The 21,706-nt window shown below is 41.8% G+C and overlaps 1 protein-coding gene, 1 long non-coding RNA gene and 1 pseudogene across 5 annotated transcripts in view; all 3 read right to left on the bottom strand.

The window, feature by feature from the left end:
- ST8SIA1 (ST8 alpha-N-acetyl-neuraminide alpha-2,8-sialyltransferase 1) overlaps nucleotides 1–21,706 on the bottom strand; it is a 147,911-nt gene that overhangs the window by 118,698 nt on the left and 7,507 nt on the right. The gene's annotated exons all lie outside the window — the stretch shown is intronic.
- On the bottom strand, nucleotides 2,535–2,930 carry LOC102248741 (annotated as a pseudogene).
- Nucleotides 8,534–17,458, bottom strand: LOC106726651. The gene is made up of 3 exons (XR_001362723.1): nucleotides 17,413–17,458; nucleotides 14,060–14,212; nucleotides 8,534–8,618 (listed from the first exon to the last, which is right to left on the bottom strand). It is a non-coding gene; the product is annotated as an uncharacterized LOC106726651 (long non-coding RNA).

The following is a 21,706-nucleotide window of genomic DNA, read 5'->3' as shown; positions in this document are numbered from 1 at the left end:
GGAATTGGCTGTGATTTTTAATTGCTGCTGCTCTTGTGTGTAAATATAAATTACTTTAGTCGTGGCTGAATTAACTAAAAAGTAGACTATGTTTGTATTTGGTATGCCAACCAAATAGGGGCATCACAGAAATTACCAAAACAAATTTTTAATAATTTGATACTTGAATTCCTAAAAAGCTTTGAAGTAGTCCTTATGGGGAAATTCAAAAAACTTTGCTAAATCGAGAATGCCATATTATATTTTTATTAATTTAGCAAAAAAAAACCCTTTAGTTTTTTTTGTGCATTGTTGGACTAACCCTTTGGTATGTACAGATGAATATTTACATTAACAATGTTTTATGCAATAATTTTTGAACAACTTAAATTCGAGGTATATTCTTGTTAGTTAGAATTCAACTATGAATCATCCATAAATGTGCTGGTATAATAATAGCTCATAGTTAGTAGGCTTTGGAAACTAGCTATTATAAATTTCTATTCTGCCCCTATTTCTTACAACATATGCGTGGGTATGTCTCATAAAACTCTCTAAGCCTCATTTTCTCAAATAGAAAATAGAAATAAAATAGTATTTGCCTCATAGGTTGGCAGAGACCACTAAATAAAATCATACATATAAATCCCTTTGCATCAAACCTATCACACTTTTCAGTTAGCCATTATTATTATCATTATTATTATTAAATTCATTGTTAATGTAAAATAAAAATAGGTGAACTAAGGAAGTCAAGAAAACTCAGTGTATTAAAGCCACCAAATAAACACATTTGAGTTTTGTCAACAAAGAAAACAAAAGGAGCACAGAATAAATGTTGGAAGTTATTTCCACACAGAAACCAGCAAGGATAGAAAGTGGAACAATTTCCAAGTGAGCTGAAAATGAGAAACAAGAGGATCCCAGCACATGCCAAACGGCTTGGGTAACCACTTGTCCGCAAACGTCACCTTATTTCAGTGAACCTAGAGAACTAAGCGAGATACCCGTGATGTTCAACAACGAAAGAGACTCTTTGGAATGTACATTTAATTCTACCAATAGTGATGAATTTATGCATAAGCTCAATTTACCAATTTTATGGTAAGAGCTTGAACTTTCTGCACAGGTGCTTTTGTATCTGGAATATGCGAGGAATGTCCATGGAGCCAAGAGCATGTGTTGCCAGCAGGAAGCTGTCTCTAGCCATATGGGCTGACCAATCAGTGGTCAAATACCTGGCACCAGCAGATAGACTCTATTTATACCTTGGTATTTGTTCATATTGCAAATTTGGAGACCTTCATTTCTTAAAATGTCTGTCTATTGAAAAAATATTTCCGTTGTATTTGCTCCACTGTGAGTGTCTATGTTTGGGTGTGTTACAGGGCAGGGGGTACACTTGGAATAAGCACGCTGTGGTCGTGGGAGCATTGCGCTGTTTTATCTGCGGAGGGATAAAGGAAGGGGATAAGTATGTCAGGAAGCCTGCCCCTCCCATCCATTCAGACCCCCACAGGCTCAGTCCCACCTGGTGTACCAGCATCCACTGCAGAATGGGAGAGAACAGAGGGATTGACAAAGTGGCTAATGTGGAAGTGGTCTAGCCTTCCCTTCTCCCTGCTCATTAGTCCCAGCATTCATTGTAGATAATCATAAAAGAGCTCTCAAACAGTTATCATGTGTTATCAAAATAAAAAGAGAAGGAAGCCAGCCAGTATGTCCCCTGACACCGGTTTTCACCTCCTCCTCTATTTAAGCCATCATGGTGACAGCTTTGATTTTCACTCACTGGAGCATGTACTGGAGGATCACTGGAAGACCATTCAACACTGATGAAAGGCCTATGGGAATGCATGAAGATTCCCATCTAACAACTGGAAGTAAATTTTTTAATGAAATAACTGGCTCAATTGACAGAAGAAACCTCAATTCCAGCCCATATTCTGACTTAGGACCAGAGTACGTAAATACAAGTCAAATTTGCCGGTCAGTCCAGTCTTGAATAGTAGCATTTGAGGCTCAAACCTTATTTATTGTATATCTTCTTTCTCTACTAAATCATTTTTTATATTTGAAAAGTCAGATATATTGAACATCAAAATAAAGCTGATGAATAAAAAGGCACACTACAAAAGTTCAAGCGTAGAAAACATAGAACAGTTCTTCTTGGTTTGTTTTGTTTCTAATGTAGGAGGAAAGGGAAATGGGTGCATTAAAATCACTTTTCAGCCCTAGCTAGTTTGGCTCAGTGGATAGAGTGTTGGCCTGCGGACTGAAGGGTCCCGGGTTCGATTCCGGTCAAGGGCATGTACCTTGGTTGCGGGCACATCCCCAGTAGGGGATGTGCAGGAGGCAGCTCATTGATGTTTCTCTCTCATCGATGTTTCTAACTCTCTATCCCTCTCCCTTCCTCTCTGTAAAAAATCAATAAAATATATTTTTTTGAAAAATCACTTTTCAGGTAAAGGTTTCTCTGATTTGAAGCAGTTAACATTGGCTTCATTCTCCCTGATCCAAAGCAGTCTTTTCTTTCATTGGCTTCAAGGATATGTTTAGTCTTTCACTGTGTAGAGGTGACACATCAGGGCCATGACCAGGACTGAGAGGCTGGGACCACCTAGCTGGCCCGCAGCTGGAATTAGAGTCAAGGGTAGTAATAAGAGTTTCCAAAGTCTTGCTTATCTTTGACCTGTCATCTGGACGAAGCTCCCTAACGATACCTGTTTGGACAATTCTCTAGCATCTGTAGCGTGCCCAGCATCCTCAAAGATTTCAATAGCATCACCTCCAGCTTGTTCCCTTAAGACTTCTCCGCCAAAATGTGCCTCCAAAAATTTGGTCAAATCGTACACCTTGTGGTGCAGGATCAGCCCGGTGCTCTTCCTGTGGTTGTGCTTCTGGATCTTTTCCAGGGTGTTGACGGCCTTGTCAGACTACTACTGTGCCATTTTGGATGTGGTGAGCTTCAGGCCCTGCAGACACCAGCCAGCGGGGCTAAGTACAGTGAGCATCTCAATGAGCCAGGGCTGGGACATTCCTCTGCTTCCCAGCCCTAGCCAATCATGTTTTAATCTGGAGGGTTTTCTGCTGAGTCTCTTGGATCTGCCCATTCTATGCTTTTCCCATTGTCTGCACTCTGGATTGGGCTCTTGGCAGGACTGTCTTTTAATTCATGTCCTTGCCTCTGTCAATCTACTCCAATGCTACTACCAGATTCATGCTCCTGATCACAGTTATTAAGTTACTTCTGTACCCAAGAACTTACCGTGGCTCTCAAACTTCTATTAAACCTCATCCTAACTGTCCAAGATTTTCTTTCATTTTTCACCCTCACATGTTCTGCTCAAACCACCCATTCAGGACTAACTTGAAACCCCAAAAACCATTTCTCATGCTCTTTCACCAGGTTCAGAATGTGCCAATTCAACTCCCACTTAGCCTTTATGAGCAAGTTCAGCACTCTCTCTGTTCCCAAGTACCATTCCTCGGCTGTCTGATCCATTGGGCACAAACACTGGAGGTCAAGGACTATGCTTTACCCTTTCTTTATATCTCCTCTGTGCTAAGCAGAGTTGTAAATTTTGTCACATGCAAGTAAGATGTTTCTATTTTTGTCATTTTTCCTACTCCTCATCCATCCCCATTTCAAGCACCTATGATAAACGTGTGCTTTACTAACAAAAGCCTTGGTTTAGAGCAGTCCATCTTTCTCTGATGCAAGATTCATGCAGAGAAAATATGGCAGAATTAACACACACTGGTTTTTTAAACTTATCACTGTTTCCTGTCTTCTGAACAGAACTTCTATTTTGCCTCTTGCTTTCCATTTCCCCACAAAAATCTAAACTATTTTCCTACCCTCCCTCCTGTGCTCCCTCCTAAAATAATGACATTTCCAGAAATCAGAGTCATTTGATTTAAGATTCTCACAGTGAGCTGTGTTTCCTGTCAAATGGAGACCTTATGGTAGTGGAAGGTAAGAGGAGAATATGCACCAAGAGTCCTTGAAGTAGTGAAGGAATTAAGAACTTGGTATAACCTGGAAGAGATGAAAGTGGTTAGGGCAAACAAACAACCCAATTCAGGAAGCCCCCAACAACAAAATCCCCTCGCAGACGCAATGCTCCATGATGAAAGCCGTTGTTCTTAAAGTCAGGGGTCCACCATACCTGCTTCCAGTCACCATAATGGTATAGCTGATGCCTATTATATCAATTGTAGATTTCCACCACAATGACTCAAACAGGATGCATTCTGGGATGAGATTGGGTGACTAGATTTAGGGAATCTTAATCAACAACAAATGGAGGGGAGGGAGGTGGAATGGAAGGGAGAAGAAGAGAGAAAGAAATAGAGGATAGGAGGAGAAAGGGAAGGAGGAAGAGAGAGGAGAGAAGAAGGAGGAGAAGGAGGAGGGAGGAAAAGGAAAGATGGGAGGGCAAAAATAAATTTAAAATAAGAGAGAATGAGGGAAGGAGAGAAGGAGGGAAGGGAATAGATGGATAAAATGGATAGATGGAGGGAGAGAGAAAGGAAGGGAGGGGGAGGGAGGGAGAGAGGAAGGGAGGGAGGGAGGGAGAGAGGGAGGGAAGGAGGGAGATGAACAAACTGACAAGGGAAAAGAAGAGAGATACTGGAAACAAGCAAGCTTCTAAAATCATTTTTGAGGCCAGAAGAGAGGGTGCTTAGAGTGGGAGCCCTGAAGTCAGGGACTCCGGAGTTTGCACCCTGGCTCTCATCACTAACTCTCTAAGCTCCACTTTCTTCTTATATCAGTAGCTTGTCCAAGGTCAAGCTAGAAACTTGATGAGGGGTAAGATTCAACTGAAGAGAGAGAGAGGAGGAGAGGAAGGAGAAAGAAACCCAGCACTGATAAAAGCATGCCCCTTAAACAACACAAAATACTAGAAAAAAGAACAAATCATTATTCATAAAATATATAAATATACAAGTGAAACTGGAAAACCCAAGAGGATAAACTGAATAAACAAAAACACACCCTAAGAAACTTAAATAAAGTGGCTTGCTATAAATAAAAAATAACTTTCCAAAATATAAACAATAATCACAGAACTGATTATGAAAACAATATGCTACCGAGTATATAAATAGAAGCATCAAAAACATATAAAATATCTAGGAGTAATCTCAATAAGAAGTGTGCAGAGCCCTGGCCAGCATTGCTCAGTAGTTAGAGCATTAGCCTGAACACAAAAGGGTCTTGGTTTTTTTCCCAGTCAAGACACAATCTGGGTTGCCACTTTGCTTCCTGACCCCTGGGAGTGGAGGTGCATGCAGGAGGCAGCAGGTCAATGTGTCTCTCGCACATCAATGTTTCTCTCCTCCTCTCCTCCCTCCATTCCACACTCTCAAAAAAAATCCATGGAAAAAAATATCCTCGGGTGAGGATTAAAAACAAACAAACATGTCTGACCTACTGTAGCTATCGCAGTCTCCCACCATCCCGTGAAGGGTGCATGGCACCTGCGGGGCCCGCCGCCTCCCCGGGGGGGACTGTCACTCATGCAACACGCCCGGCGCTCAGAGGCTCCCGGTTTCGGTCCGCAGTGAGCACCCCCCCCGACCCCGTGCACGCCTGTCCCCACGTGCACCGCAGAGGAGAGAGTCCTGGGAGCGGCTTCCTACGTCAGGGACGCGCACGCCTGTCTCCGATAGGTCACGTCAGTCTTTCAGGGAAAAGCTGTGCCACTGGCCGACGGGTTCGTTGTGCGTGAGCTCAGGGCAGGCTCTGGGCACACCCCCTGCGCCCTGAGAGGCCACACTGCGCCTCGGATACAATGAGAACCAAGCCTGTGTTCCGGGTTCCCGCCCTGGGTGTCAGGGAGACACCCGCGTGTGGCTGAGCAGAGCTCACCCTGTGGGAGAGCACTGACCACCAGGGGGCAGCTCCTGTGCTGAGTGTCTGCTCCCTGGTGGTCAGTGTGCATCATAGCGACCGGTTGTTCCCAGTCGTTCCACTGTTAGGGTCAATTTGCATATTACCTTTTATTATGTAGGCTATCAATCAACAAAAATATCAACAAGAATCATTTGAACTTGAAAAGCAATCTCAAATGTACCAAAGAGAAAAATATGAAAGGATGGCAAAAAATATATATATTATAACAAAGGAACAGTGAATGGCTTTAGGAGATATTAAAATTTACTATAAAGCTACAGTCATTGAGACAGTGTGGCTGTAGAATAGAACTAAAGAGACAAAGCTTTGGAAGAAAAAAGGGACTTCCAAAAATAGACACACACATTGGATTATCTAGCATGGGTGAACTTGGCATTTCAGATCACTGGAGGAAGGGAAGTGTTTGGTTTTTGTGAATAATGATGTTAGAACAAATAGGAAAAATATGTAATCCCTACCTAATTATACAACAATAAATCACAGATAGAGATCTAAAATTTAAATGTCAAAAGTTAAATCATAAAAATATCAGATAAAAATATTTTTGGCCATGGGAATTATGACACAAAGGTTCAAAAGCCATCAAGGAAAAAACTGATGAAGTTGATTGCCTGGTTATTTATAGTCTTTACAGAAAAAAAAAATATTTTAACATAAACATAAGCAAAGTAAAAGACAAACTGGGGAAAATATTTGCCACAGATATGACACAAAAAAACCCACCCACAACTACATTCCTTTAACAAACATAGGACACTTTGGACATCAAAAAAGAAGAGAGGCCCGGCTGGCCAATGTGGCTCAGAGGTTGAGTGTCATCCTATGAACAATGAACCAGGAGGTCGCAATTCAATTCCCAGTCAGGGCACATGCCCAGGTTGCAGGCTTGGTCCCGGTGGGGGGTGTGCAGGAGGCAGCTGATCAGTGAGTCTCTCTCATCATTAATGTTTCAAACTCTCTCTCCCTCTCCCTTCTTCTCTAAAATCAATAAAAATATATTTTAAAAAAAAAAGAAGAGAGGAACAACTCAAGAAAGTAGACAAAGACATGGAAGTGTCCTTCATGGGAGAGGAAATCCTCAGGAATAAACAAGTAAAATAAAGTTCAATCTCACCAGTCATTAAAGTTATCATTTTTCACCTATATACTTGCAAAACATTTTAAAATCAATAATACTCAGCACTGGAAAAGCCAACAGGCTCTTGGTCACAATGAAGATGACTTCAGTTGGAAGACAATCTGTAAATATCAACCTAAAATTAAACATGTTGCCTCATGACCCAGAAATGTTCTCTTTAGGAAGGTTTCCTGTGGAGACAATAGCAGAAGAAGAAAAACATATTTCTAGGATGTTTGTTAAGTCATCCTTGTTTTTCTTTAAAAAAAATAAAAGAAAAACACAATGTTCAACCCTAAAATGGAATTTTCTATTCTCTCCATCTTTTTTGAGATAGTATTGCTTTGTGCTATGCATCCTAAAATGAGATAGCTACTGACAGATATGTTGTGGGTGGAAAAAGAAGGATGTTGTTAAAAACAATTTTTAATATGATTTCATTATTACTTATTAAATATGTGTTATTTGTTAATATATAACAAATTACTCCAAAAGTCAGCAGCTCCAACCAAGGCCTATTTTCTCACATAGTTTCTGAGGGTCAGGATGTCTCAGCTGGACGGCTCTGCCTCAGGGGCTCCCATGAAGTTGCAGACAAGCTGTGAGCTGAGGCTGCAGTCACCTAAAGCCGGAGGATCCCCTTGCCAGTTCACCTGCTTGGTTGTCTGTGGTCTTGAATCCTCGCTGACTGCTGACCATACACCTCAATTCCTTACCACATGTACCTTACCTCAGTTCCCTAAACTGCCTAAGGGTCCTCACAACATAGCAGCTGACTTCACTCGGAGCAAGGGATCCAATAGAGCGAGAGAAAGAGAGCACCCCAAATGGAAGCCACGGTCTCTATAACCTAATCTCAGAAGTGAGGTGCCATCACTTCTGCAGTGTTCCATTCTATTCTAGAAGTAAGTCACTGAATCCTGCCTACACTCAAAGGGACGGATAACACATGGATACAGGAGATGGGGATTGCTCAGAAACATTTCAGAGGCTATCACCATAAAATATATATCTATATATATAAAAGGCTAATATGCAAAATGTCCCCTCAGGAGTTCAACCAGGAGAACGGGAGTTCAATCTCTCGCTATGACGTGCACTGACCACCAGGGGCAGCACGGAACAAAGTAAGGCCCCGATCAGCCCCAATGGCCAGCCAGGCCTAGCGACCCTTCCCGTGCCTGAATTTCATGCACTGGGACTCCAGTAGATCATAAAGAAAGAGTATATCTAGATGTTTCTAGATGTAAATATAAAAACTCACATACAGCAAGAGGATTATACATCCCAGTTTGTTTGAAATAATCCTGGTTAATGCCTGGTGCCTTGGAGTCATGATAGTATTTCACTTCATGTATCCCAGTTTAGATAATAAATTATACTCTGAATAGGAAAATGTCTGAAAGCATACACACCAAAACATTAACATCGTTTACCTCTAAGAGATAAGATTGAGAAGACTTATATTTGCTTAATACACACTTGCATAAAGTTTTAACATTTACAATAAATTAATGCCTGGTGCCTTGGAGTCATGATAGTATTTCACTTCATGTATCCCAGTTTAGATAATAAATTATACTCTGAATAGGAAAATGTCTGAAAGCATACACACCAAAACATTAACATCGTTTACCTCTAAGAGATAAGATTGAGAAGACTTATATTTGCTTAATACACACTTGCATAAAGTTTTAACATTTACAATAAAAATGCATTACCTTAATAAAGAATTTTTTTAAAAAGCAGAAATTATACGTTAGATGTCCAGATTATCTTTCAGGATAACTCAAATATTATCACATGAATTCCATTCCAGAGACAGTAACTGACCACAAAAGAAAAGCCCCCAGGATGTCAGCAGTGGAGAGAAGAGAAAGAGTAAGTTCCCTTTTCAAGTAACAGTAAAAGTCTCCCACAGTTGGCTGTTCCACTCCTGTTTCTCACAGCTGCACACGTTTCAGTTTTCCTGACCGTAGCACAGTTGTATCATTTCTTGGCATCCATCTCACAAATGTAAAGGGGAATTCAGCAAGTGAATTATGACAGCTAGATAAGAGAGAGAAAACTAAAACGAAAACTAAACCAACCACTGGGATGAATCAGAGATGTTAGGCAGAAAGAGAAGAGGCAGCCTTCTCGTGACTTGAGCTCACAGCTCTATTTGTAGGATCCTAAAAACAGCCTTGGATATTAACAATAGTGAAATGCAGCAAGTGTTAATTCACCTTCCCAGACTGAAATTTCACCATGTAAGATCATCTCCTTAGACTGCAGCATAAGGAGGCATCAGGCTGTAACTTGAAGCCCTGAATGCCAATGTTGGTCTTACTGCAAAGGAGCAGTCCAGCATAGTAAGGAGCCTAGAGCCCTAAATCCCATGAGCCTTAGAGCCAGAGAGACCATTTCCTAACGGCATAGCCCTGAGCAAGGTCCTTGAAGCTCTTTTTGTTTCAGTTTCCTATCAATAAAATAGAACTATCTTAGTCTTTCATCAAATGGTGCTGGAACAAATGGATATCCATACACACAAAATAAATCTAGGCACCAACTTTACACCCTTCACAAAAATGATCTCAAATGGATCATAGGCCTAAATGTAAAATTCAAAACTATAAAAGTCCTAGAAGATAGCATAAGGAGAAAACTTAGATGGCTTTTAAGTATGACTCTTCGTTGCTCTTGTTTTTAATCCTTGCTCGAGGATATTCTTTTTCCATTGATTTTTAGACAGAATAGAAGGAAGGGGGGGGGAGGGGGAGAGGGAGAGGGAGAGGAAGAGGGAGAGGGAGAGGGAGAGAGAGAGAGATCTATGTGAGATACATGATTGGTTGCCTCCCGCACATGCCCTAACCAGGTAATATACCCTTGAGTGGGAATCGAATCTGCAACCTTTGGTGTGAGGGCCGATGCTTTAACCGCTGAGCGACACAGGACAGAGCTAAGTATGACTTTTTAGATACAACATCAAAGGCACAATCCATGAAAGAAATAATTCTCCAAAGTATGTAAAGAACTCTTAAAATTTAATAAGAAAACAACCCAATTTAAACATGGGAAAAAACTGAACTGATAGATATAAAGAATAGATTGGTGATTGTCAGAGGTGGGGGGGTGGGAGATAATATGGGTGAAGGTGGTAAAAAGTTACAAACATCCAGTATTAAAATAAGTAAGTCCTGGGGATATAATATACAGAATGATGACCGCTCTTAGAGGACATGGACAGCCTGTCACTGTTCACCTGAGTAGCTTCAATCACCAAGAGAAAGGACTGGGAATAGTCAGGTCCTCTCTGCCCAGGGGGGAAGAAGCAGCTGCATCTGGGCTCTACATCCCAGAATGCCCTCCACAAGTCCACTCAGAGCTGCTGGGGGTTCAGGTGGTGCCGAAGCAAACAGACCCAAGAGTGTTCATTGTGCTCTAAAATAAAAAAAAAAAAAAAACTGAGCTAAACCCCAGAATAAGACTGTCCCAAAGTGAAGGTGGATGCAAACTGACAGCATTTGCAAAGTTGATCAGAGATCCTTTAGAGCAGTGGTTCCCAACCTTTTTTTGTCCAGGCCCCACCTAAGCATCTCTAAAATCCTGATGCCCCCCCAACCCCACCTTTTTTGGCCGTGCCCCACCTAATCATCTCTAAAATCCTGATGCGACCCCCCGCCCCCGTGACATATAATTCTTACTATTCAAAAAGTAAACTCCTATTCACATAGAGGAAGCCTAAAAGGCCATTAACATGGTTTAAACAAGCTTCCAAAGAACATGGCATCCATGAAAGAGAAAAATAAAAGAATGAAAGGACAGGTGACGTACTAAGGAAGAAATCACCAAGAAATTGTTAAAAAAAATAATAATAATAATATGAAGTGATATGAAAAAATAGCAAATAAAGTTTCAAAACATATAATAGAGAACTGAAATGCATAAATATGTCACAATATATATTTACATACTGTATATGAGGCCCCGAGAACCATAAGAAATGCAAAAAATTCACTGTTAATAACTCATTCTTGAATTGCCCCCCTTAAAAATCAAATTGCCCCCCTGTGGGGAGTGTGCCCCTCGTTGGGAGCCACTGGTTTAGAGTCAGAAAACTGGAGCAGAGGTGGGGACGGGAGGTAGACTGACAAGGCATGGTTGGAGCAGTAACTAGGAAACATTAAGATGCCTTGGTGTCTTTACCCCAATCCGCAATGTCCATGACCTGTTTCCCGCCCCTCCCCTTCCTGGTGAGCTCCTGCTCCTTCTCTTTGCTGTGTTATGGCAGGTGGGCTGGTCGAGTGGAGGCCTGTTGCTTACAAAGTCAGCAATCCCCATCCAAGCTGGCCTGCCTTTGGTCTCTTTTATTTTACTGGTAATTGAGCTTTGCTTTCCCCCATGGACTCATGTAACTTTTACCAGTGTTTTAAAGGGCTTTTCTCTTTAACAGTTCCCATGTTGCATAGGTTAACCAGAGTCTAAAGACATTACCCCACTGAACTGCACAAAGGCCTCCACCTCACAGTCACGATGTAGGCCAAACACGGGAAGGATCAGAGACACTCGGGGACTCTCAGGACTGTAACAAACGCACACGTACACAGCTAAATCCTGAAACTGAAGATAAACTCTGGCTTGTTTTTCCTCCATAAAAAGGAGTGGAGAGGCTTTTTGGAGACTATTGCAGCCCCTATAAATAATGTGTGCCGTGTGCTTACATTTTCTGTGAGGGAAGGGCATGTCCTCCTGGCCAACAGCACCTAGCAACAGGCCTGGCACACAGAAGGCACTGAACAGAATGAATGGAGGGGTGAATAAATGAATGGGGAGTGAATATGTATAGCATGGAGTCTTAATATGAGGCAATAAATGAAACTACCCCTGAAAGGTGTTCAGACAGCTGTCTACAGGCCTTTCAGACAATCTAATGATTGTATTCATATAGCAAATACTTATTAAACACTTAATAAGACTGTGATGAGGGATCTAAAGCAGATGCAAGGGCGGAGAGGGACACAAACCAACCCAACAAACTATCATCATGGGATTTTTGTGCCTTTACCGCACCTCACCCTCCACCTAGGTGGTTACAATCTGCTCCAGACTCAAGCCCAAGACTTTTAATTACATAAAATAGGAAAATAACTCTTTTTTAAAAAAAAAATGTTTTTATTGATTTCAGAGAGGAAGGGAGAGGGAGAGAGAGAGAGAGAGAAACATCAATGATGAGAAAAAAAATCACTGATCGGCTGCCTCTTGCACGCCCCCCACTGGAGTTCGAGCCCACAACCCAGGCACATGCCTGTGACAGGAATGGAACCAGGGACCCTTATGTCCATAGGCCAACACTCTATCCCCTGAATCAAACCAGCTAGGGAAGGAAAATAACAGACACTCTATCCACTGAGTCAAACCAGTTAGGGCAGGAAAATAACTCTTAAAATAACAGGGTCAGAAAATACAATTGTTTTATTTAAGATAGTTTTCTTTTTCCTTGAAATGTCTACCATATGATGAAGCCAAAGTTCTGTTTTCTTTTTTTTAAATTACAGTTTTATTTACTTACTGAAGTCCTAGAAAAATGATGCAATGGTCCCATAAAGGCATTGCTTCTTAAATGTAGATCAAACAGTGCACTAGGTAAATTCCTCATAGCTGGGTCTCCTCCATGCTCAGTGAGGGCGGCTGCCACTGTACATACCCAGCTGTATGGGAATCTTTCTCAGTTGCTTTGGCCTCTTGAAAATTCCCTAAGGGAAATTCCACCACATAATGTTAACAATCATTGTATGTCTGCTTTGTATGCAATAATCACTATTCACACTGAAATAGAGGAACCTCAAATCTGCCCTGAGCCAAAGTCAAAGATTTTCTATAACAACCAAAGAAACCAGATGTAAGCATTGATTGGGACATCAACCTATGAAGCAGGAGGTCACAGTTCGGTTCCCAGTCAGGGAACATGCCTGAGCTGTGGGCTCTATTCCCAATAAGGGGTGTGCGGGAGGCAGCCAATCAATGATTCTCTCTCATCGTTGATGTTTCTATCTCCCTTCCTCTCTGAAATCAATAAAAAATATATTTTTAAAAAGAAACTAATTTTAGAAGTTTATACTAAGAAAATAAACAGAAACATTTAAGATGTATACACAAAGATGTTCGTCTCACCATCATTTATAAAGGTGCGAGATTACAATAATATGACTAGCCAATAACAGTGGATTAGTTAAATAAATTATTAACTATCCCAACAAAGGAAAATCTTGCAGCCATTAAAAAAAATATTTTGTAGATATACATATATTGTTACCAGAAAAATATTCACAATGTACTGCTGAACTCATTATATTTTTGTTTTATACATACACACAGAGGCATGGAATGGTCTCTAGGTGATTAAATGTCAGTCCTTTTTACAAATGAAAACAGAATTGCACTTATTTAAATGCCCACTTTGAGAAAGTAAAACTCTTTTAAGAGGCTATTTGATTGCCCATGTCCAGTATTTACCAAATACATTGGAGAAATTTTTCAATAAAAAAAATCTAACGTGCAAATTTCAATATCCTTTTTAAGGATCTTTTTGAAAAAAGTTATTTGTTCCAATATAACAACATTTTTAAAACTCACTGTAAATATTTGTTTTTCTAAAATGAAAACCATAAAGCTATTTTATCACAAACTTAAAAGTTAAAAATGACTTAACTATATGAGAAAATGTTAAAGATATAACGGTGAATGGATAAAAGTGGATAAAAAACTAAATACACAAAATACACACAATTTAGTAATACATGCATATGCAAACAAAACTGCACAAAAGGAAGTGTTCAGAATGAATACTGCTGAGGGCTGAAATTATGAATGGTTTTTCTCCTTTTTACTACATTTAAAATTTTTCTACAGTTAGTATCTATTACCTCCCAAATCAGACAAATAATAAACACTATAAACATTTTAAATAAGCACAGGGAACACAAAATCATGTATATATTTGTTGTGTCAATAACTGAAACAGACAGTTTTTTGAAAAAGTGCCTTCTCATTACACTCACTTGGAAATCTCTGGTAGTGCACTCTGTTACTTAAGCCCTGAATAATGGAGAACGTGTAGCTCTGAATTCATTTCAGCTTCTCTCTGACACCTAATTAAAGGAGTGACACAGCTCTTCTGGTCTTGGCTACTTCCCCTTGACACAATGCTATAGCTACAAGACAGTCCAACAGAAAGGGAAAAAAATCAATAGCTTCGAAACTCAGCATAATTATCCGAAACAGGCAAACTATAAACCTTGGAATGTAGACTACCTCACTCCATTTCTTACTGCCTTAATTAATGACACTAGACCAGACTGGAAATGTTATAAAATCAGGAACCATGTCCTACTTTCATCACTGTATCCCAGCACCTAGCTGGCACATAATAGGCATAGTAAATCTGGACGAATGAATGAACGAATAGGTGATTTATGGCTGGGCTCTGCTATCTTCCTTAAAATTCTGCTGGTCATTTTATAACATCCTTAGTGCTACCACTGTGGAAGAAGACGGTGTGTCATAAGGTCACGTTTCATGGTCACATGTTCCATTACTGAAGGTACAAATAATAGGCATAGGATACATCCAGGAAGCAGCTTTGCTCATCATTACGGCTTAATAATTGGAAATTATTCAGCACCTAATCCTCTGAAGGTAAGTCATGCTACCCACAGCTAAGGCTCAGAAAGGCCAAGTAAATTTTTCAAGGTCACAAAGTTAACAAATGACAGAACCAGGATCAAAACCTGATTCTCTGAGGCTCCAAAGTCCAGACTCTGTTTAGGGGGGAGAAGCATCCTGTCATCTCACCCCGTCAGGTGCAGATGGCTGTGGGTTCTACGCTAATTATCTCACTTAATTCTCATCATAACCCTCTGAAGTGGGTTAGCATAGTATACCATTTTTCAGGCGACAAAATGAAACAGAGGCTAAGCAGCTTGCCCAAGGCCACACAGCTCCCAATAGAGCCAAAATGGAATGACAAACTGAAAAGAATTCTTAATGAATATCTATCACCTCCATCAGAAGGGATTGCACTCATGATATATAGTCAGCACCACTTCCAAGATGACTCACAACTCTATCAAAAGACAAACTGGCCATACTCTACACTAACATAAATAATTGTTCAATTGATCCAACTAGCTTCCTAAACCCTCCTCCTCCTCTCCAAAATGAAGAGTAATAAGCACCCAAATTGCAAAACACCACTCCCATTTGTAAAGCAAAGGACAGAAGTACAGATATATCTAAATATTTTAGTTACAATCAAGTCAACAAATAAAAAATGTGTTCCATCCCCCTATCCTTTTCCCTGGCCAAATATACCTGCATAAACAACCTGGAATGCCAAATTCATATCTAGGCTTCTCAGATTCCAGGACGTTTGGTACTAGACATGGTAACACAGAGAGAGAACGCCCCCAAGTGTGCATGTGACTCCCCAGTCCCATATGGAAATTCCTTCCACAGCCTTCATTTCCCACAAAGAGCCATTCCTTGGCCATCCCTTGAGCCTAGGAGTGCTCACAGCAGCGGGGCAAGCCACACTCAGGGTGAAGGATGGGGAAATGCCTCGTGCAGGCAGGCAGGTTTGGGTCATTTGGGCAGGGAATTCCAGGGTCAACAAAGGCCTCACTGACACCTTGCCCTCTTAAGAAGTGGGGAGACCACAGGAGCAGCAGAGTGAGGCCCCAAAAAACTAGAGCACAGAGCATGGGCTCCTCTTGCCAGGGTTTGATGAGAACCCTCCCCAGCTGCCACACAAGCTCTCAATAGAGACAGCTGCTTAGAGTAAATCTCTCTAAATGCATTCCCTCTCCCTACCCGTCCCTAACCAAGACCTGGCCATCTATCAAAGTACAATTCATTCACTCCCCTTCCAGTAGTCCAAGCATTTATAGTTTGTAGTCTCTAATTTTGTCTTTTAATTGCATGATAGTTTCTGGGTTTTTAAAATCCTTTCAACTGGGTTGTTTTGTTTCTCTAAAGCAGTGGTTCTCAGCCAGGGGCAATTTTGCCCCCCAGGAGACATTTTGCTAATCCTGGAGACATTTATGGTTATTTCATTTAGTGGACAGGGGGCTTGGATGTTACCAAACATTTTACAATGTACAGAACCGCCCTTCACAATGAATTACGCAGCCTAAAATGGTAGTAGTACTGAGACTTAACAGTGCAGAGACTAGGAAATGCTGCTCTAAAGAACTCTTAGGGCCCAGCCAGCGTGGCTCAGTGGTTGAGCGTTGACCTATGAACCAGGAGATCACATTTTAATTCCTGGTCAGGGCACCTGCCTGGGTTGCAGGCTTGATCCCCAGTGTGAGGTGTACAGCAGGCAGCCAGTCAATGATTCTCTCTCATTATTGATGTTTCTATCTCTCTCTGTCCCTCTCCCTTTCTCTCTGAAGTCAATAAAAATATGTTTTAAAAAAACTCTTAGAGAGAGAGGATGCCATTTACTCCTTTGATCCCCACATGGCCAAGTTGAGTGTTGGACCTCACTAAGTATTTGTTGCCTGACTGACTAGCGATCTGGTCCCAAACCTTCCTAAAACGTTCACGACGCAGCTCTCAATAAATCTGGGAATGCAAGTCTGAATGAATCAGCAGAAAAGGATGGCAAACTAGTACTTTTGATACCGCGTGAAAATGCATCTGTCACTAGCAGATATTCAATATTTGTATATTTTTCTGTTCATTATTTCTCCCTTCATTAGCCAATAAATTTCAAGAAAGTAAGAATTAAGTTCACTATTATAGTTCCAGTATCTTCTACAGTAAAAGTGGTAGACACACAGGAGTAAAGGATGCTGCCTGGAGGAGAGATAACATGGATTAAGCTCTAATTATGTGCCAGAAACAGTTCTAAGCATTTTCAACACATTATCTATTCTAATGTGCACAGAAATCCTAAAAGAAGCCACATTTTACAGACCAGAAAATGGACAATGAAAGGCTGACTGGCTAAAGAACACAGCCCGTGGTGGAATCAGGATTTCAGCACAGCTAACTTCGGATCCTTTGCTCTTAACCTCTACACTGCATGGTCAAAAACTGAGTAATAACTGGCTAGGTGAAGAGCAGGAGATGTGGCCTTGAAGGAAAACATTCCAGGCAGAGGGAATGACATGAGAAAAACCAACGCAATCTGGCTTATTTCAGGAGATATAACCCTTAACTGCTGAAAGATAATGCTGGAGAAGTAATCATGGCCAGATCATAAGGGATATATATATTCTATAGAGCAATGTTTCCTTTAACCAAAATTATCAGTGAAGGAACATAGGCTTTAAATCAAATAGTTCTGGGTTAGAAAGCCAACCCCATCATTTTGTTAAAGGATCTCACTGAGCCTCAATTTCCTTACCTGTAAAACAAAGAACATACAAATATCTATGTTATTAAGCAGCTGTGGGAACAAAAAATAACAAATATAAGAACTAAGAACCAGGCCTGGTGCATTTTGTGTCCAATAAATATTAATGACTTGTTTTTGTCATTGTGGTTGCTGTTAATGAAGTTTTTCACATTTGTAAATCTGCAACACAATTGAAGCTTATTTTCTCAAGCACCACAACTTATTAAACCATCCTTTTCCTTAACTAATTTTAAAGTGAATTTCTATATAATAAAAGGGTAATAAGCAAATCGACCAAATGGCGGAACGACCGGTCGCTATGATGCAGGGGGGGGGGGGGGGGGGGGGGCAGACACTCAAGGAAGGGGCTGCCCCCTGGTGGTCAGTGCGCTCCCAGAGGAGGAGCACCACTGTAGTGGTGGTGAGAGCCTCTCCCGCCCCCACGGCAGCGCTAAGGATGTCCACCTGACAGTGGGGAGCGGGCCTAAGCCATCAGTCGGACATCCCCCGAGGGCTCTCAGACTGCAAGAGGGTGCAGGCCGGACTGAGCCCCCCGGCCCCCAGTGCACAAATCTTGTGCACCGGGCCTCTAGTAGTTAATAACACAGTATTGCATATTTGAAAGTTGCAAAGAGAGTAATATATAATATGTATCACTGCACCTACATTTCATCCCCTCTATAATGCCTCTGTGCCCACCAGGGCAACTGTGAAAATACCTGAAGCTTCTGATATCCATAGATTCAAAAATAGGGACAGAAAAGAAGCCACATAAATCTAGAACTGTTTGCACTAGTGTTTCATTCAGAATATGGGAAAAGAAAGAAAAACACTGCTGCTCAGAGTAATGGTTACCACCCAGTAAATAGACAGGATATTCAAAGTACTTTGGTGTGTTACCCTTGTCCCAAACCAACCAATAACACTGGCATACCAGTGTCTTTGGATACTTGATGTTTGTTCATTTCTTTTTTTTTTTTATGAAATCATGTATTTAATGGGTTATCATAGTGCCTAGTGTAAAGTAAGGGATTGGTCATTTTTTTTTTTACTTTTTTATTAAATTTATTGAGGTGAAATAGGTTTAAGGGCACAAATCTATATCATGTGTATATTGCACTGTGTGTTCACCACCCAAATTCAAATCTTCTGTTACCATATATTTGCCTGCCCCCCTTTACCCTGAGCCATACCTTAAGACCATTCAGAGATTTTGACCTGGCTTCCACCTACCTTCCAGTCTACATTATCTACTATAGTCTCTGTGGGCCACTTACTAACTTTGCATACAGGCTGCACACCAGGCTCTTCCACACCGTCTTGCTTTGGCCTTTGTTACTGTCTTTGCCAGGAGCATCCTTCTGCCCTCACTCCTACTACTACCCCATCTTACAGCCTTCAAGGCTTAGTACAAGCACCACCACCTCTGTGATTTCCCTCCTTCTGACAGAATGACATGCCATGATCCACAAACTAACCCAACACTTTGCTTGTGTTTCTATTCATACAACTACCTTATACTTAACAGAGGTATGTGGTGAGCATCATTCTAGGTACTTTCTGTATGCTATCATGTAATTTCATAAACTTGTATGAAATGATGACAAACCCCACTTTACACATGGGAAAACTGAAGCTCTGAGTTGAACTTACCAATGATCACACAACGAGAAAGGGATACATCCAGAATTCCAACCATTCTAACAGCTCCTTAATCCCTAAGTCTTTCGCTGGGCTTTGTTGCCTCTCTTTGATGGCCCTATTTCCAGTTGGTTAGTTAATTGTAAACAATATGCCTGTCCCATGGGACTACAGCAAATCCCTTGATGACAGGGACCAGGGCATATTCATCTATAAATGTATCCACTTATACAAGGTTCTTGGGAAAATTAAATGAGTCAATACACTTAAAGCACCCATAGTGCCATAATAATAATAAGAGCCAAATAATTTGTTGTGTGGTGGTTGTTACTATGACAGGTACTAAAAATAAAGCCTTGCACATAAATTCTGAACTGAGGTTTTCTTCTGAGAAGCAAATGAAATAGGTAAGGACCAGAAATGCCAAATGCCACTTTGGTTTGGCATTTCCCCACTACTTGACTACCCAATCCAAAGCAACAAGAGTCACATAGAAACTTTCTTAAGGATGTTAGGGAAATTCCCTATTTAGTTCAAAACTCTTGCAGCTTTGTTACTTTCTTGCTGCCCTCTACTATGAGATTTGTCAAGGTCCCCCTCTGAGAAGTCAGTACTTAACAAGTTGTGAGCTGGGGTATAAAATTTCAAATGCCCAAACAAGCGGGCACTTTGTTAGCTTCGGCCAGCTAATCTGCCCACTCGGACTATATCTGAGTGCATTTCTTTTTCTTGCAAATAAACTCTTGCATGCTTTGCTGCTATTTGGTACTGTCTCTTGTTTGAATTCCTTCCTACAAGCAAGACATGAACCAGGGGCACAGAGACCACCTCTAACATATTGGTGCCATGACTTGGTTTGGCAAATTGTAAGTCTTCTAGCCATGAGGCTGGAAAGAGGGCTATTTTGCTTTTTGCTTCTTATCCAGGATTGAGAGGGTGAGGCAGAAATTGCAGTTAATCAGGGAGAAATGACTGTGAGAGGGAAACAAAAGTAACTATGAGCGCCTGGTGATGAACTGGCACAAAGATAAGAGACACATCTTCCCATAGGTCTGCAAACCCTCAGGCAACTGAGGGTTTCTGTGTAGGTGTTGGAGGGTCTTCCTTGCAACAGGTAAGGGCCTAATAGGGACTTCAGAACACATTTGTAATTAAACTTTAACCTGCCCGTGGGGCACACGTAAGGGCTGGCCATCCAGCGCTCAGGGTCCTCATAGTGGTTCTAGACAGCCTGCAAGAGAAACTGAGACATATAAGAGGAGTGGGGACGGCCAATGGTTTCATGGCCTCTGGGAGCCCCCTCCACTAGCAGCACACTTTGACCCATTACAGGGAGCCCTGAGAACTCTGCTAGCAGTTATGACTTCCTCATACCCACATTCTCAGCATATTATTTTGGCCCATAGGAATTGCCATGAATTGATGTGCCTGGCCTATCCAACCCGCTCCTGCATCTACATTCTTGGGTCCCCCTATGTAGAAATTGTGTTATGGGTTTATGTTGCATCTGCCAAAGAGCTAGAAGGAAACATCACAGGACAGAGATGTTCAAAGGATTCTTCCCCCGAGAACACTAAATAGGTTACACTTTTAACATGTATTCTCGAGGGGAACCAAGATGGCGGTGTAGGCAAATGCCTGTACTCGCTGCCTCCCACAACCACATCAAAATTACAGTCAAAATACAGAACAACTATCATCCAGAACCGCTGGAAAGCTAGCTGAATGGAAGTACTACAACTAGAATACTAAAGAAGAAAGCATATTGAGACTGGTAGGAGGTGCTGAGGCACGAAAGGCTGGTCCAGCACCCACGTGTGTGGGGGAGCCACTTTTTTAATCGAGAGGGAGATCTCCTCTGAAGAGGCTGCCCAGAGGAGCAAGGGGTCCCAGCCCTACATCAGACACCCAGCCCAGGCTCCCAGAGCTGGGAAAAGAAGTCCCTATGGACTGTAAAAACCAGTGCGGATTGGGGCTAAGTGCTGGAGACCCAGCTGCTCCTCTTAAAAGGCCGGCACCACGAACTGAACTTACAAGCTCCCACTTCCTCTGAGTGCTCCCTCTGAGCTCCAGTGCCGGGCAAGACTCTGAGGGAGCCAGACACACAGGAGGAGAAACTGGACTGTCTGGCATCGGGGCAGGAACAGGGGGGTGGCTTTCTTCCAGACGGAGGTGCTTGCAGCGGTCTTTGTTCCCGTGCAGGAACCTCCTCGGTTGCAGGGCTGACTGGCCGCCATTTCTGTTTGCTCCGCACTGAGACCCCGCCCCACCCAATTTACAATCCCACCCAAGCTGTGCACAGCAGCTTTTGCAAATGAATGGCCTGTCCTTTCTCAGGCTAAAAACCTGTCAAACAAGGTGCAGCTGGGTCAGGGAGCCCCAAACCTATTAATAAAAGGCCCAAGACCCAGCACCAGCCTGCCTTGCTTCACAGCTGAGCCTCATTGGGTACTTCCAAACCCTATACAAAGAGGAGGAATCTGAAGAGCTCTCTGTGCTCCTGCTGGGTGGCCCCAGGCAGTAGCTGACTTGCACCTCCTTGGAGACTCAAGAGCCAGTGTACCCAGTGGTCAGTGTGAGACCATACCAGATTACAACTCTTTACATCCATAAGTGACACACTCAAGGGGCAGACTCAGTGAGCACCAAAGCCCCACTGAAG

Source organism: Myotis brandtii, unplaced genomic scaffold (assembly GCF_000412655.1).
Source record: "Myotis brandtii unplaced genomic scaffold, ASM41265v1 scaffold299, whole genome shotgun sequence".
Lineage (NCBI taxonomy): Eukaryota > Metazoa > Chordata > Mammalia > Chiroptera > Vespertilionidae > Myotis > Myotis brandtii.
The sequence above is the reverse complement of the archived record's forward strand: the minus strand, read 5'-3'. Positions and strand labels throughout refer to the sequence as shown.